The sequence below is a fragment of the Ursus arctos genome, unplaced genomic scaffold, assembly GCF_023065955.2.
Source record: "Ursus arctos isolate Adak ecotype North America unplaced genomic scaffold, UrsArc2.0 scaffold_9, whole genome shotgun sequence".
NCBI lineage: Eukaryota > Metazoa > Chordata > Mammalia > Carnivora > Ursidae > Ursus > Ursus arctos.
In genome coordinates, this window is record NW_026623111.1 from 28,995,917 (window position 1) to 29,010,861 (window position 14,945).

Genomic DNA, 14,945 nt, shown 5'->3' on the forward strand with positions numbered 1-14,945 from the left:
CAGGCTTATAAGTTTGTGATCACCATGTTTATTTTATGTTATACAAAAATGTGCTAAACAATGATAGTCACTTTTGCTACCCTCAAGTAGATTTATATCTTTATACTACTGAATACACTATGGTGAATAATATTAAGTTGAAAAAATAAGAGGCACATTGGCCAGGCTAAAGCGCACTTAGTTCAGGAGTCTATAAAGACCTAAATGCTTAAATATCCTACTTCCACAGCAACAAGGTTTGGGGTAAAATATTATTTAGGCCTAGTAAATAAAAAATACAGAAGGATTCAATTCGATCTTTAGGCGCTGTCATCTTCATGACAAAAGTTACGTGAGTTTTCTATACTTTAAATTTAATTACCAAGGAAGGATTTTTTTTTTCTCTCTGAAACAATTCATGAAGCTCCCATCATGTTAATTGCCAAAATGATATTTTTGGCACTCATTAAATGTTTATTAAAAGAATGCCAGTGAAGTCCTCCTTTAAAATTATGAATGTTCCATTGACAGATGAATGGATAAAAAAGATGTAGTATATATACACAATGGAATATTACTCAGCCACCAACAAGAATGAAATCTTGCCATTTGCAATGATATGGATGGAATTAGAGGGTATTATGCTAAGCGAAATAAGTCAGTCAGAGAAAGACAAATACCATAGGATTTCACTCATATGTGGAATTTAAGATACAAAAAAGATGAACATAGGGAAAGGAAGGAAAAATAATATAAGGTGAAAATTGAGAGGGAGGCAAAGCATAAGACTCTTAACTATAGGTAACAAACTGAGAGTTGCTGGAGAAGTGGGTGGGGGAATGGGGAAACTGAGTGACGGGCAGTAAGGAGGACACTTGATATAATGAGCACTGGGTGTTATATGCAACCGATGAACCACTAAATTCTACCTCTGAAAGTAATAAAAAAATAATAAAATAAAATTATGAATGTTAATGACCATTCTATCTAATTAAATGATCATAATGTAGGGTATGGGAAGATTTATTTCATGATAATAATCTCAAACATGGCATTATTGAAAGACCTGAGGAAATCTTTCTGTGTTTTTGGTTTATCTTAACATTTTTATTTATTTTATTCATTTTTGACAACTCTCTTAATATTCACTTTGAATGTCTATACTATTTTAAACACTTAAGTGTCTTTGGATTAAGATAAACTTCTGTGGCTTCTTCATTATTTTATAGTAAAATTTGCCTCCACCTCAAGGTCTTCTTTATGGCTCTTCCAGGTTGGGATAGGACTTTAGTCATCTTAGAAATGATCACATTATCCTTCTATTACTTATGCCTATCTGTCTGCCCTACCACCAGATTTGGAGCTCCTTGTAGTTAAGTGTTTATTTCTTTTCTTTTGTAGCCTCCAGGGTGGGGGTAGCATGTAGAAGATAATGTTTGTAGAAAGTAAGAATGGATGGCTGGATAGTTGGTTGGAATCTTAATGGAAGAAGAAAATTAGAAATAAAGGGAGTGATGTATTCATTTTTTTTTTTTAAGCAACAGGTTAAGGAACAAAATTCTAAAGCATCTAACCTTTTCTAACCTTTTATTCTTCCATTCTTCAGCACCACCAACCTACTTACAATGATTTAAAATTACGATCTGACATTAGTTTCACCTCTCATTGTATGAAGAAACTTTTCATGGAGTAATAATAGTCTTCAAGTGGATGGACTGATCTGATAGCTTTTACAAGAAAAAAAAAGGGTTTTTTTGTTTTTTGGGTTTTTTTTTTCCCTATTTCAGGCATCAAGGACTTGGCAGAACTAATACAAAAAGAAAAAAAATAATGAGTTTGAGCTTCTGCTTTTGTTTGTGAAATCCATATTTTATATTACGGTCGTTGCCAGGAGAGCTCTGAAGAGCTGACAAGCATTAAAAAATAATACATGTAACCTTCACAAGAGCCCTTCTCCGAGAATCCTTTCTTCTCCACAAAGACATTATTAACTGTATAGTTAATCTGAAATTGCAATGATTGCAATAAGAAAGATAACTGTCAAGATTCCCACTTCAGAACCAATGTTTCATTTTCCTATATTTAATCATATAATTTTAGGACCATATGGTGCATGAAAAGTTAAGAATGGGGATTGGCTGGAGAACTGCTCCTTCAAATATAACTTAGAGACCATATTTGGGCTGTTTTTGCCACAAGCATCCCCAATGATACATGTCACATACCAGACTCATACAGCTATAAAATCCCTAAATGCTATTCTTCACTGGTTAGGTACCATGACATTTCTTATGAATGAGTGGGATATATTACTTAATATTAATTGTAAAACTTCTAGAGGGGTTTGAGAGAAAACAAGATGATAATCTATAAAGTGAAAATGCCTATATATAAAATTGATACTGAAGAGGCTTGTGATCTCATATATTAAGCCAGGACTTCAGACCCAAAGCAATCCTAGGAGTGCCACACGGCAGGGCTGAGCATCTGCCTCAGTCTCCTCACTTTGTGCTTTCCGGGACATGGTCTCCTGCTACTGCCTTCACCACTCCAGTGATGACCCCAGCTGTTACTGACATACAGCTTCTTTGATCCATCAGGTGTATATTCTCTTACAACATAAGATTCTCCAAAGATAAGCTGTGTCCAGTATAAATGGGGAGAACATCCCCTTGTCAACCTCTATGTCCTTGCAACAAAGGATAAATTTTAAAAAGTTGTGCTGCCTGTGACCCACAACTGGACTGTTATTAGTGAAAGAAGTCTCTGCTTGTTCTTTCTATGGACCTTTCTTCTTTAGGGCTCAGAAGAGCACAGTAACTCATCTCTGAGTTCTAATCTGAGACAAACACTGTGTAGTGCAATGAATGTCTTTCCCACTTCTTTCACCTTATACTTCCTCCCTCATCTTATGGTCATTCAGCTTCAGTTAGACTTATGCCATCTTTCCAACGCTCACAGTAAGATTTGGCCTCCACTTTCACTCCTTACAGACTGTCCTGGGGAATGTGGTCTGGTCTATTTGACAGGAAACTAACATTTCAGCTGGGATTAATGAGTATATCAGACCCAGGGCAACATTATGAGGTTTTTGTTTCTTCATACTTTTATCTAAAAGTGAATTTTTGTGGGGGCGCCTGGGTGGCTCAGTCGTTGAGCGTCTGCCTTCCGCTCAGGGCATGATCCTGGCGTTATGGGATCGAGCCCCGCATCAGGCTCCTCCACTGGAAGCCTGCTTCTTCCTCTCCCACTCCCCCTGCTTGTGTTCCCTCTCTCGCTGGCTGTCTCTCTCTGTCAAATAAATAAATAAAATCTTTAAAAATAAATAAATAAAATGAATTTTTGTGTATTTTTCAGACTGAAGCTTTCTGATTGAATGTACATGAATTCATATCAAGCAATCTCAGAAAAAGTTTCATGTTAGTTTATCAAGTGCTTATTCTTTTATACATTTGAAATTTCTTTTCTAATTTTGTAAATAAACTACAGCAGTACTTGTCAAAAGAAAAAAAATACACAGACATTTGGAAAGAATAGCTCAGGTCAAGCGCTTGAGTGTTTTCTAGCAGGTGGATATGTCATGTTGACCTACTAGTGGAATAAACCGTAGAAAGATCTGTCTTAAAGGGATCCTGAGCGTCAGAGTCTAAATTCCATTGTGTATTAATCTCTTGGCCATTTTTGATCACACAGTCATTCTGATTCTCAGTTCCTTCATTTGTAAAATGAGGATATTAACCCCGCATTATCTGATACGCACAATTATTGGAAATCATTAAGATCATCACAGATTCAAATTAAGGGTTATGTGAACCTGAAGTTTTGATTATTTTTTCAGCTTCCTGAGCAACAAAGGACATTTGAATAAACACTTATTGTGGAATATGCTTGGCCCACCTCTTGTGCCAACTGAGGCCCCAAATTATATTCAGCAGAGTATAGTGGTTAGTACATGGTCTCTGGAGACAGTCTTCATTACAAGCTCCATCACTTAAAAACTGTGTAATTTTGGGCATTTTGCCTACTGCATCTGTGTTTCAGTTTTGTATTTGTTTGTTTTTTAGAGAGAGAAAGAGTGTGCAAGCAGAGGCAGGGAGGGGCAGAGGGAGGAGAGAAGAATCCCGAGCAGGCTCCATGCCCAGCATGGAGCCCCACACAGGGCTCAATCCTACAACCCTGAGATCATGACCTGAGCCGAAATCAAGAGTTGGATGCTTAACCAGCTGAGCCATCCAGGTGCCCCTGTTTCAGTTTCTTTATATGTAAAATAGTATAATAGTAAAGAGATTCTAGATCATTGAGAGGCTTACACAAGATAACACATAGAAAGTGCTTAGAACAGTGCCTAGTACACAGCTGTCAACAAATGCTAGCTGTTATTACCTGGTCACTGTGTTTTCCTTCTCCAATTCTACTTCAAGAAAAGAGATGACAAGATGAGATGTGGACATTCAAATACTTTGGACCATTCAAAACTCCATCTCTCTCTCTCTCTCTCTCTCTCTCTCTCTCATACATTCACACACATGTGCACATGATTAAGAACTTCATCTGAGAAGGAGAGGCTGAGAGTTGAGAGCTGACACATGTCAGCAGAGTTCTTGCTGGAAGTTCAAAAAGTCCTACTGTTGAGATCAGAAGCTCCCACAACCAGAGCAAAAAGATGTAATTTTTCCTTGGCTTCAATTAGATTCCCACAATATGATTTGAATAAATTCTGTATTGGGACCGTGTTTAAGCTAGCTCTTTGCTCTTATTGAGAACTAAAGGAAACAATTCCTAGATTGCACATGTTATTTAACTGATTCAATAATCCCTGTGTATAGTTCAGGGTACAACATATGGCAGTACTTTTTCATCATGAGCTATTAATTAGTTTGATATGGAATAGATGCTTCTGAAATGTCCAAGTTAGAACTACATTCTACTTAAAAAATAATAAAAACACTTGCCTTCTAGAAAACCAGCCAGAGTAACTGGTGAAATAAAAGAAAAAACAAAGAACAAGATCATAGTTTTTTGGTTTTATTCATTATGAAGGTAATTTAATTAAAATTTTTCAACGAGCAATTCTCAAGAGTGAAGAGAGTGAGGAGGCTGCGTCTGGCTCCCACTCTCCCAGCCATTGCAGTGTACTGAGCTCCACAGAGACAGTAACAGAGCAAGCGAGAGCCAGATGGCACTGGGTGACTTTGTGCCTGACAGAGGAAAATAATTAAACGTGGGCAAAAGAGATCCTAAGAAGCTGAGAGGCAAAATGTCATCCTATGCATTCTTTGTGCAAACTTGCTGACAGGAGCACAAGAAGAAGCACCCAGATGCTTCAGTCAGCTTCTCAGAGTTTTCTAAGAAGTGCTCAGAGAAGTGGAAGACCAGGTTTGCTAAAGATAAAAGAAAATTGGAAGACATGATAAAGGTGGACAAGACTGGTTATGAAAGAGGAATGAAAACTTATATCCCCTCTACAGGGAAAACGAAAAAAAAAGTTTAAGGGTCCCAGTGCACCCAAGAGGCCTCCTTCAGCCATTTTGTTTTGTTCTGAGTATTACCCCCAAATCACAGGAGAATATCCCAGCCTATCTATTGGTGATATTGCAAAGAAACTGGGAGAAATGTGGAATAACATTGCTATGGATGACAAGCAGCATTATGACTAGAAGGCTGCTGGGTTGAAGGAAAACTATGAAAAGGATATCGCTCATACTGAGCCAAAGGAAAACCTGATGTGGCAAAAAAGGGAGTCATCAAGGCTGACAAAAGCAAGGACAAGAAGGAAGAGGAAGAGAAGAAAGATGAAGAGGATGATGAGGAAGATAAAGAAGAAGAGGAGGAGGATGAATAAGTTGGTTCTAATGCAGTTTTTCTTTTGTCTATAAAGCATTTAACCCCTCGGTACACAGCTCACTCCTTTTAAAGAAAAAAATTGAAGTGCGAGGCTGTGAAAGATTTGTTTTTAAACTCTACAGAATCTCTCTCTTTTTTTTTTTTTTTTTTTTTTTGTAGAGTTAATATACAGCCAAATGTGTCCTTAGACAGCCCTGTCCTGGTGGTGTTTTGAATGGCCACTAACCTCGCCTGGTACAGTGTGGAGGTTGTGCATTGGTGTGGAGACTTAAAGCAGGTCTTGTCAGTGCACAGCACAAATTAGTTATATATGGGGATGGCAGTTGTTCCATCTTCAGCTGTCTCTGATGCAGCTTACATGAAATAATTGTTCTTCTGTTAACTGAATACCACTGCATAATTGCAAAAAAAAAAAAAAAAGTTGCAGCTGTTTTGTTGGCACTCCGAGTGCTTCTAAGTAAATACAATTTTTGTATTAAAGAAATGAGAAATTCTCTCAAAAAGAATCAAATACCAAATCTGACTCAAAATTTTTAAAGTTTGGACTTGAGATTATATATTTTGCACGGAAATCTAGGTTTTTAATTTTTTCTGGGAAAACTGGCTATTTACCTTTTTGATTCAAATAACTTCATTTTAATTTATTGATAATTTCTTTTCCATTAGGCATAATATGTTAGTGTTATGGTATACTGATCATTGTATATAGATGTGATTTCTTAAGTGTAAGTTTTCTGGAATAAGCCTGTGAGGACAGAGATATTTCAATATGATTGATTTATGTAGCAACAATGTTTAAAAATGTGTTTAAAATGGGATATTTTTAAATTACCTAATTCATCAATATAATTTTATGCACAGATTTCCATTTTTGTGGAAAAGAATTGTACCAAATTGAAACCCTTGTCAGTAAAGAAATATACCATTTTATGGGTTGAGAAGACAATGTCTTCTCATTGGCTATATATCTAGTAATTATTCTTTCTATAAGTTGCATTTGATCAAAAAGGATTATGTGTAATTTAATGTGAGTCCATTCTTTTTTTTTTTTAAAGATTTTTTATGTGTTTATTAGACAGAGATAGAGACAGCCAGTTAGAGAGGGAACACAAGCAGGGGGAGTGGGAGAGGAAGAAGCAGGCTCATAGCAGAAGAGCCTGATGTGGGGCTCGATCCCAGATCGCCGGGATCATGCCCTGAGCCGAAGGCAGACGCTTAACTGCTGTGCAACCCAGGCGCCCCTAATGTGTGTCAATTCTAAAGAGAATTACTATAAATCTAATTCCTTTTTATTCTAGTCATATTCAGAAATGTTTTTAAGTAGCTTCTTTTGCTTATAGAAACATAGAAAAAAAGAAGTTCCCCCACTTCTTTCAGAGGCATAGAATCTACAAATTAAAAAAAAAAACATGCATACCTTTTTAAAAAAGGATATGAAATTGCTAAAACAGAGAAAATATCAAATGATTTCCCTAAATGAAAGTAAGAAGACTGATGCTGGTCGTCTTTGTTCTCCCAAGATACACTTGACATTCATTGATTTGATTATATTTATGAATTGCCTACTACAGTCTAGGTACTGGGGTTGGCACTGGGGATAAAAGAGAATGAAAGAACACAGTTCCTACTATTAAGGCTTCTGTGAGAAGAGATTTTAAAGCAAAAAAAAAAAAAAAAAAGCATTATTTACATTGCCAGAAAGATGCTCTGAGAACATCAAGAATTGATATCTAACAATCTAGAAAAGGATCAAACAAAACAAACAGATGAAATTCCATTTATTAAAGAAATAATAATACTATACAGAAAGATGGTTTGAAAGATGCTAAGAAAGTAGATAATTTAGGTATTAAGTTCTCATCACAAGAAAAATTGTAATTATGTGTTATGATAGATGTTAACTGGACTTATGGTGATCATTTTACAAAATATACAAACATTGAGTCATTATGTTGTATACCTGAAAGGAATGTTATCTGCCAATTATATCTCAATTTATTAAAAAAGATTAAAAATTGCAATCTGTCATCATTTAATATAGGATAAAACTCCTATATTCCAGCCCCTTAATACATGACTATTTCATTACGTTAATAGCAATTCCAAATCACCATTAAAATAATTATTCTAAGTCATTGTGCAGTGGCTCCATTTGCTTTGAGAACAGTTATTAAACTTTTATTGAGTGACTATTAGATGCCAAAACTATTCTAGAAATGAGAATCAGCAGTAAACTACACAAACAAACTCCATCTTCACGGAGTAAATGTTCCAGTGCATTTAAAATATACACATAGATTCAAAATGGAGACATAGGAAGCCTTGAACTCACCTCCTCCCCAGACACACTGAATCCACACCTACATGTAGAGCAAATTCTCCTGGAGAGCTGAGGGCTGACTAAGAAGCTTCTGTACAACAAAGGATAGAGGGACCGCACAGAGAATGACAGGAGAGACTATGACATGGTAATGAATTTTAAAAGCAGCAAGAAAGAAAAAAAAGTTAACTGCAAGGGAAAACCTATAAGACTAAGTTGATTTTTCAGCAGAAATTTTGCAAGCTAGAAAAGTGGCATGATATATTCAAAGTGTTGAAAGAAAAAAAAATTCAAAGTGTTGTTGACTAAACACTTTACCTGGCAAGGTTATCACTCAGAATTGAAGAAGTGATAGAGTTTCCAGACCAACAAAAACTAGGAGCTCATTACCCTTAAACCAGCCTTATAAGAAATGTGAAGGGGTAAAGAAAAAAGGGGAAAAGAATAGGTCATAATTAGAAGAAAAATATGAAATGAAAAAATTTCACAAGTAAAAGTGAATCTACAATAAAGGTGGCAGATCAATCACTTATAAAGCTAGAATGAATGTTGAAGAGGGAAGTAGTAGAATCGATCATAGCTAAAAAATAAGTGAAAGGACTTACAAAATAAAAAGATGTAAAATCTAACAACATACATAAAATGAGGAGGGAGAGACTAAAAATGTTGTGCTCTTAGAATGTGTTCAAACTTAAGTAACCATCAACTTAATACCGATTGCTATACAGTCTATACATTTAGCAGCGAACCGCATGGTACCGCACAACAAAAACACAACAGATAAAAAATAAAATAAAAAAAGAAAGGAATCCAAGTATAATACTAAAGGAAATCATCAGTCACAAGGGATAGGATTAAGAGAAGAATAGAGAAGTTCTATAAAAACAACCAAAAAACAAAAACAAAATGGCAATAAGTACTTACCGATTAATAATTACTTGAAATGTAATTAGTCTAGGGGCACATGGGTGGCTCAGTCGGTTAAGCATCTGCCTTCTGCTCAGGATATGATCCCAGGATCCTGGGATCAAGCCCCACATCAGGCTCCCTGCTCAGTGGCAAGTCTGCTTCTCCCTCTCCCTCTGTGATCTCTCTCAGTCTCCCTCAAATATGTAAGTAAAATATTTAAAACATAAAAAGAAATGTATATAGTCTAAATGATCTAATCAAATGGTATAGTCACTGAATGAATTAAAAAAAAACAAACCAAGACATATCTACATGCTGCCTACAAGAGATTCACTTCAGACCTACAGACACATATAGACTAAACGTAGAAAGGGAAAAAACATATAATATGCAAATGGAAGTGTAAAAAAAATCAGGGTAGCAATAATATTAAATAAAATACACTTTAAAACAAAGACTGTCACAAGAGACAAAGAACGTCGTTACATAATGATAAAAGGATCAATCTGATAAGAGGATATAATGATTATAAATATCTATGCACCTGATATGAAACTAAATACATAAAGCAAATATTAAACATATAAAGCAAATATTAAATACATAAGAGAGAAATTGACAATAATATAGCAATAATAGGGGATATCAACACCCCACTTACATCAATGGATAGATCATACAGACAGAAATTCAATAAGGAAACAATGGCTTTAACATACAAAATCAATATACAGGATAGAAAATCAGTATCTGTTGCATTTCTATATGAAGTAGCAAAAAGAAAAATTAAGTAAACAGTTCCTTTTACAATTATACCAAATGAAATAAAATACCTAGGAATAAACAACCAAGAAAGTGAGAGACCTATACTCTGATAACTATAAAATATTTATGAAAGAAATTGAAGACAACACAAATAAATGGAAAGATATTCCATGTCCCAGATTGAAAGAACAAATATTTTTAAAATGTCCATACCACCCAAAGCAATCTATGGATTTAACGCAATCTTTATCAAAATACCTACAACATTTTTCACAGAACTAGAACAAATAATCTTAGAATTTGTATTGGAACACAAAAAACCTTGAATAGCCAAAGCAATCTTGAAAAAGAACAAAACTGGAGTTATGACAATCCCAGATTTCAAGATAAATTGTAAATCTGTAGTAAGCAAAATAATATGGCACAAAAACAGACACATATATCAATAGAACAGAAAGAGCCCCCAGATAAACTGACAATTACATGGCCAATTAAACTTCAACAAAGAAGGCAAGACTATGCAATGGGAAAAACACAAGCTCTTCCACAAATGGTGTTAAGGACAGCCACATGTAAAGAATGAAATAGGACCACTTTCTAACACCATGCACAAACACACAAAGATGAATTTGAAATGTGAGATCTGAACCCATAAAAATCCTAGAAAAGAGCAGAGACAGTAATTTTTCTGACATCTGCTATAGCAGTATTGTTTTAATGAGATATATCTCCTGAAGCAAGGGAAATAAAAGCAAAAATAAACTATTGGGACTGTATCACAATAAAAAGCTTTTGCACAGTGAAGGAAACAATCAGCAAAACTAACAGGCAACATGCTGAATGGGAGAAGATACTTGCAAATGACATAACCAACAAAGGGTTAGTATCCAGAATATATAAAGAACTTATACAACTTACCACCCCCCCAAACAAAAAACCCAAAACAAATAATCTAATTTAAAAATGGGTAGGAGACATGAACAGACATTCCTTCAGACATACAGATGGCCTATAGACACATGAAAAGATGCTCAACATCACTCATCATCAGAGAAATGCAAATCAAAACCACAATGAGATATCACCTCTTACCTGCCAGAATGGCTAAAATAAAAAACAAGAAACAACAACTGTTGGCAAGGATTTGGAGAAAAAGGAACCCTTGCACACTGTTGGTGGGAATACAAACTGGTGTGGGCACTATGGAAAACAGTATGGAGGCTATGGAGGTTCCTCAAAACATTAAAAATAGAATTACCAAATCTACTACTGGGTATTTACCCAAAGAATAGGAAAACACTAATTCAAAAACATATACACACCCCTACCTTTATTGTAGCATTATTTACAACTTCCAAAATAAGGAAGCAACTCAAGTGTTCATTGATAGGTGAATGTATAAAGAAGTTGTGGTATATATGTACAGTGGAATATTACTCAACCATAAAAAAGAATGAAAACTTGCCATTTGCAACAACATGGATGGATCTAGAGAGTATAATGCTAAATGAAATGTCAGTCAGAGAAAGACAAATATATTATCTCACTCATATGTGGATTTAAGGGAAAAAAAAAAGAAAAAAGACACCCCCCCCCAAAAAAAAACCCTTAACTATAGAGAACAAACAGATGGTTACCAGAGGGGAGGGCGGGTAGGAGAACTGGTGAAATAGGCAAAGAGGATTAAAAGTATACTTATTATGATGAGCATGAAGTAATATACAGAATTATTGAATCAGTATATTATACACCTGAAATTAATATAACACTGCATGTTAATTATACTGCAATTTTAAAAAGTACTATAATAACGAGCTCTGCCTGCCTCCATAAGTCCTGAAATTTTATTTGGAAAACTTTTTGTCCCTATTTACTTATTGAAATCCGGCCAATTCTTTAATGTTATGTCACTGAAGTTCCATGAGATACTCTCTCCTCTCCCCCGCCCCCAGGAATCATCTTCTCACCAGAACAAATGCCTATAGTATTGATGAGGGCATGGAGCGAGAAGTGAGCAAACTCTGGAGTGAGGCCAACATGATCTGAATACTAGCTCTGCTGCACACTAACTATGAAAATTGGGGCAAGTGAATTACACTTTCTTAAGCCTTGGTTTTCACATCTGTAAATTGGAGGTCATACTGGTTTTCCATTGATGCTAGCACGAATTACCACAATCTTGGTGGCTTTAGACAATGCAAATCTATTATCTTAATAGTTCTGATGGCTAGAAGTATAAATGGGTCTTACAGGAAAAAAAATCAAGATGTGGACAGAACAGGGGCGCCTGGGTGGTGCAGTCGTTAAGCGTCTGCCTTCAGCTCAGGGCGTGATCCCGGTGTTCTGGGATCGAGCCCCACATCAGGCTCTTCCGCTAGGAGTCTGCTTCTTCCTCTCCCACTCCCCCTGCTTGTGTTCCCTCTCTCGCTGGCTGTCTCTGTCAAATAAATTTAAAAAATCTTAAAAAAAAAAAAAAAAAAGATGTGGACAGAATTGCATTCCTTTTCAACACTCTAAGAAATAATCTGTTTCCTTGCCTTTTCCAGTTTCTAGGAGCCACCTGCATTCCTTGACTCACGTCCCCTTTCTCCTTCTTCAAAGCTCATTATTCCAACCCTGATTCATTGTGACATTTCCTTTTTTGACTTTCCCTCTTATAAGGATCTTATGATTACATTTGCACCCATCTGTATAATCCAAGGTATCTTCTCATTTTAAGAACCTTACACTAATAATGTTTCTTCACATATTCACTGGTTTTGGTGATTTCGATGTGGACATATTTGGGATGCTACTATTTAGCTCAGCACAAGTGCTATAATGGTATCATCTCTTAGGCTTAAAATAAAGATTAAATGAGATAATACACAAAAATATTCATAACATAGTAAGTGCTCAACTAATAATTACTATTCTTAAGAGTCTTGCTTAAAGACTGCTGCTGCTGCTGCTGAAAAGCCTAGAGAACATATAAAGTACATAATTCAGCATTTTATACTATAATGTAAGGGACAACTATATTTAATTTGCTTCAGTGTTGCCTAGTCATTAATAGTCACTCCTCTTGAATACTACTCCAAACCTTTAAACACTCTTCCAGTATTGGGGGAATTCCTCCCTTTGTGAATTTCCAACATGGAAGTCAGATACTAGTATTTTCAGACTCTCTTTTTGCTAAAGTGCAGGCAAGTGTCCTGGGATCTGCCAATTAGATGTATTTGTGCTGAAGTATGCATCAGAAGATAATAAAATCAAAATGAAGCCTCTAGGTAGGAACCATGTAAGTGATGGTGGTAACATGTCCAGTTTCCAGAAGAGCAGTTGAAGAGTTCAGGCAGGAAAAATCTAGAGCCCACTATCCAAAGGGCTTTAGTCACCAGCCACAGTGTTGGGCTCCAGTGGCAACGTTACCATCTCCTTTTGAGTGATACTTCAGTGTAATTTAGGGAACAGTTTCTGGTTTCACAGCTCCCAACTTCCTTGGCTTCCTAGGAAATTATGTAGGCTACCTGATATCCTGCTTAAAACAGATATAGGTCTTTTTTTTTCTTCAGCCACTACAAATTCAAATGGTTTTATCTTTACTATTAAATTGTCTTCTCTCTGAAGACAGGGATTTTACATTTTCCTTATGCCCTCCAGGTAGCCTAAGGAATGGTTATATAGTATATATGGAAATCAAACACTGGAAGGTAGAAAATGAATAATATGAAAGTGTGTTCTCTACTGGCACAAGTAACCAAATATAACCAAAATTATAACAAAGAAATTTTCTAGGCAGAAATATTAGAATATGACCATGAGAAGGGAAAGTTAAGAAAATCTGTATGACCACACAATCATCAACCAAAGCCTCAAATCCAAATAAAAGTTTATTATTTCTGATCTTATAGTAAAGAAATGGATTTCAAAGAGGTAAAGTAAATGGGCTCCAACAGAGAAAAGATATTAGTACTAAGCTGTGGATTTCTCTAAAGTCAGAGCTTTCCCTCTCTGGCAATCAAGTCGTGCCTGGGCTGAACAGCAGAGGTATTGTTGAGTGCTTTGGACAAAGAGGGTCCACTTGTGCTATTTTGAGAAATAATCAGCTAAGTGTCATTTCCTATGATGTTACAAAGCTAAGAAGTTCAAGCTATTGATTTGGGGTAGTTCAAATTGCACAAAATGAAAGCAAGAATTTTTTTCCCACTTTCACTAAAGCAACATTTTTAAAATGTCATTTTAGGATAAAATCACCAAACTGGTGTACTTCCTGCTTTGTTGAATGAATAAGATTGAAGTTTTAAAAATATATTTGATTGAATGTCTGCTTAGGCTTTTATCTTACAAAAATGTGAAAATACTTATTATTTATTTATTTATTATTTTTTACATACTGCATCATCCAGATCTTTATTATTCTCATCTAACTCTAGTCTCTGGTTAATAAACACATTAACTTTACAAGAGACTTGAGATTATGGTCTGCACACTGATTAGAAGGAAATATGCACCCGACTTGGTTAGAAATATTAAACTTGGAGACAAAAGACCTTTTTTGGAGAATAACGTAGTAACTGTGCCTTACTAAATTGACCTACCATTAAGCCACAAATTATATCTATAAATAGACATGTGAAATTAGCTTTAATTGTCAACCTCTCCTTAACCATAGTATTGAGTAAAATGCTCTCAGATAGGTGACTTTGTTAATGTCCTCATTCTGATGTTTTCATTTTTTGTTCATATCTTTTCCTCCTTCTTTGTTTTCTCCTATTGTCTTCTGTTTCTGTGCATTAGGTGAGGAAGGGGGAAACACTGTTTCTGCATTGATCTGTGCTTGGTAATTGCTATGTCTAATTTGAAGACTTTAATCAAATTCTTATATAAGCCAAAGGTTTGAACAACTACTCAGAGACTTCATGGAAGGAACAGATATAGGTCTTCTTAAGAGCTGAGAGATCACACTTTTATGAGAATGAGTAAATAGAACTGTCATCCAAGAAAAAAGTGATAAGGTTCAGGATAGGCTGCCCCCAAATATTCACTTTGACATATTGATTATTTTGAATTAAAGTTACTTAAGAAATACCCAGTGCAAGAAAGACATTCTGACCATCTTTTGTCCCCCTGAAAGCAGGAAATAAAT

At 35.5% G+C, this 14,945-nt stretch overlaps 1 pseudogene; it reads left to right on the top strand.

Annotated features, from left to right (window-relative positions):
- Window positions 1-5,197: 5,197 nt before the first annotated feature.
- Window positions 5,198-5,821, top strand: LOC113262326 (high mobility group protein B1-like; annotated as a pseudogene).
- Window positions 5,822-14,945: the final 9,124 nt, after the last annotated feature.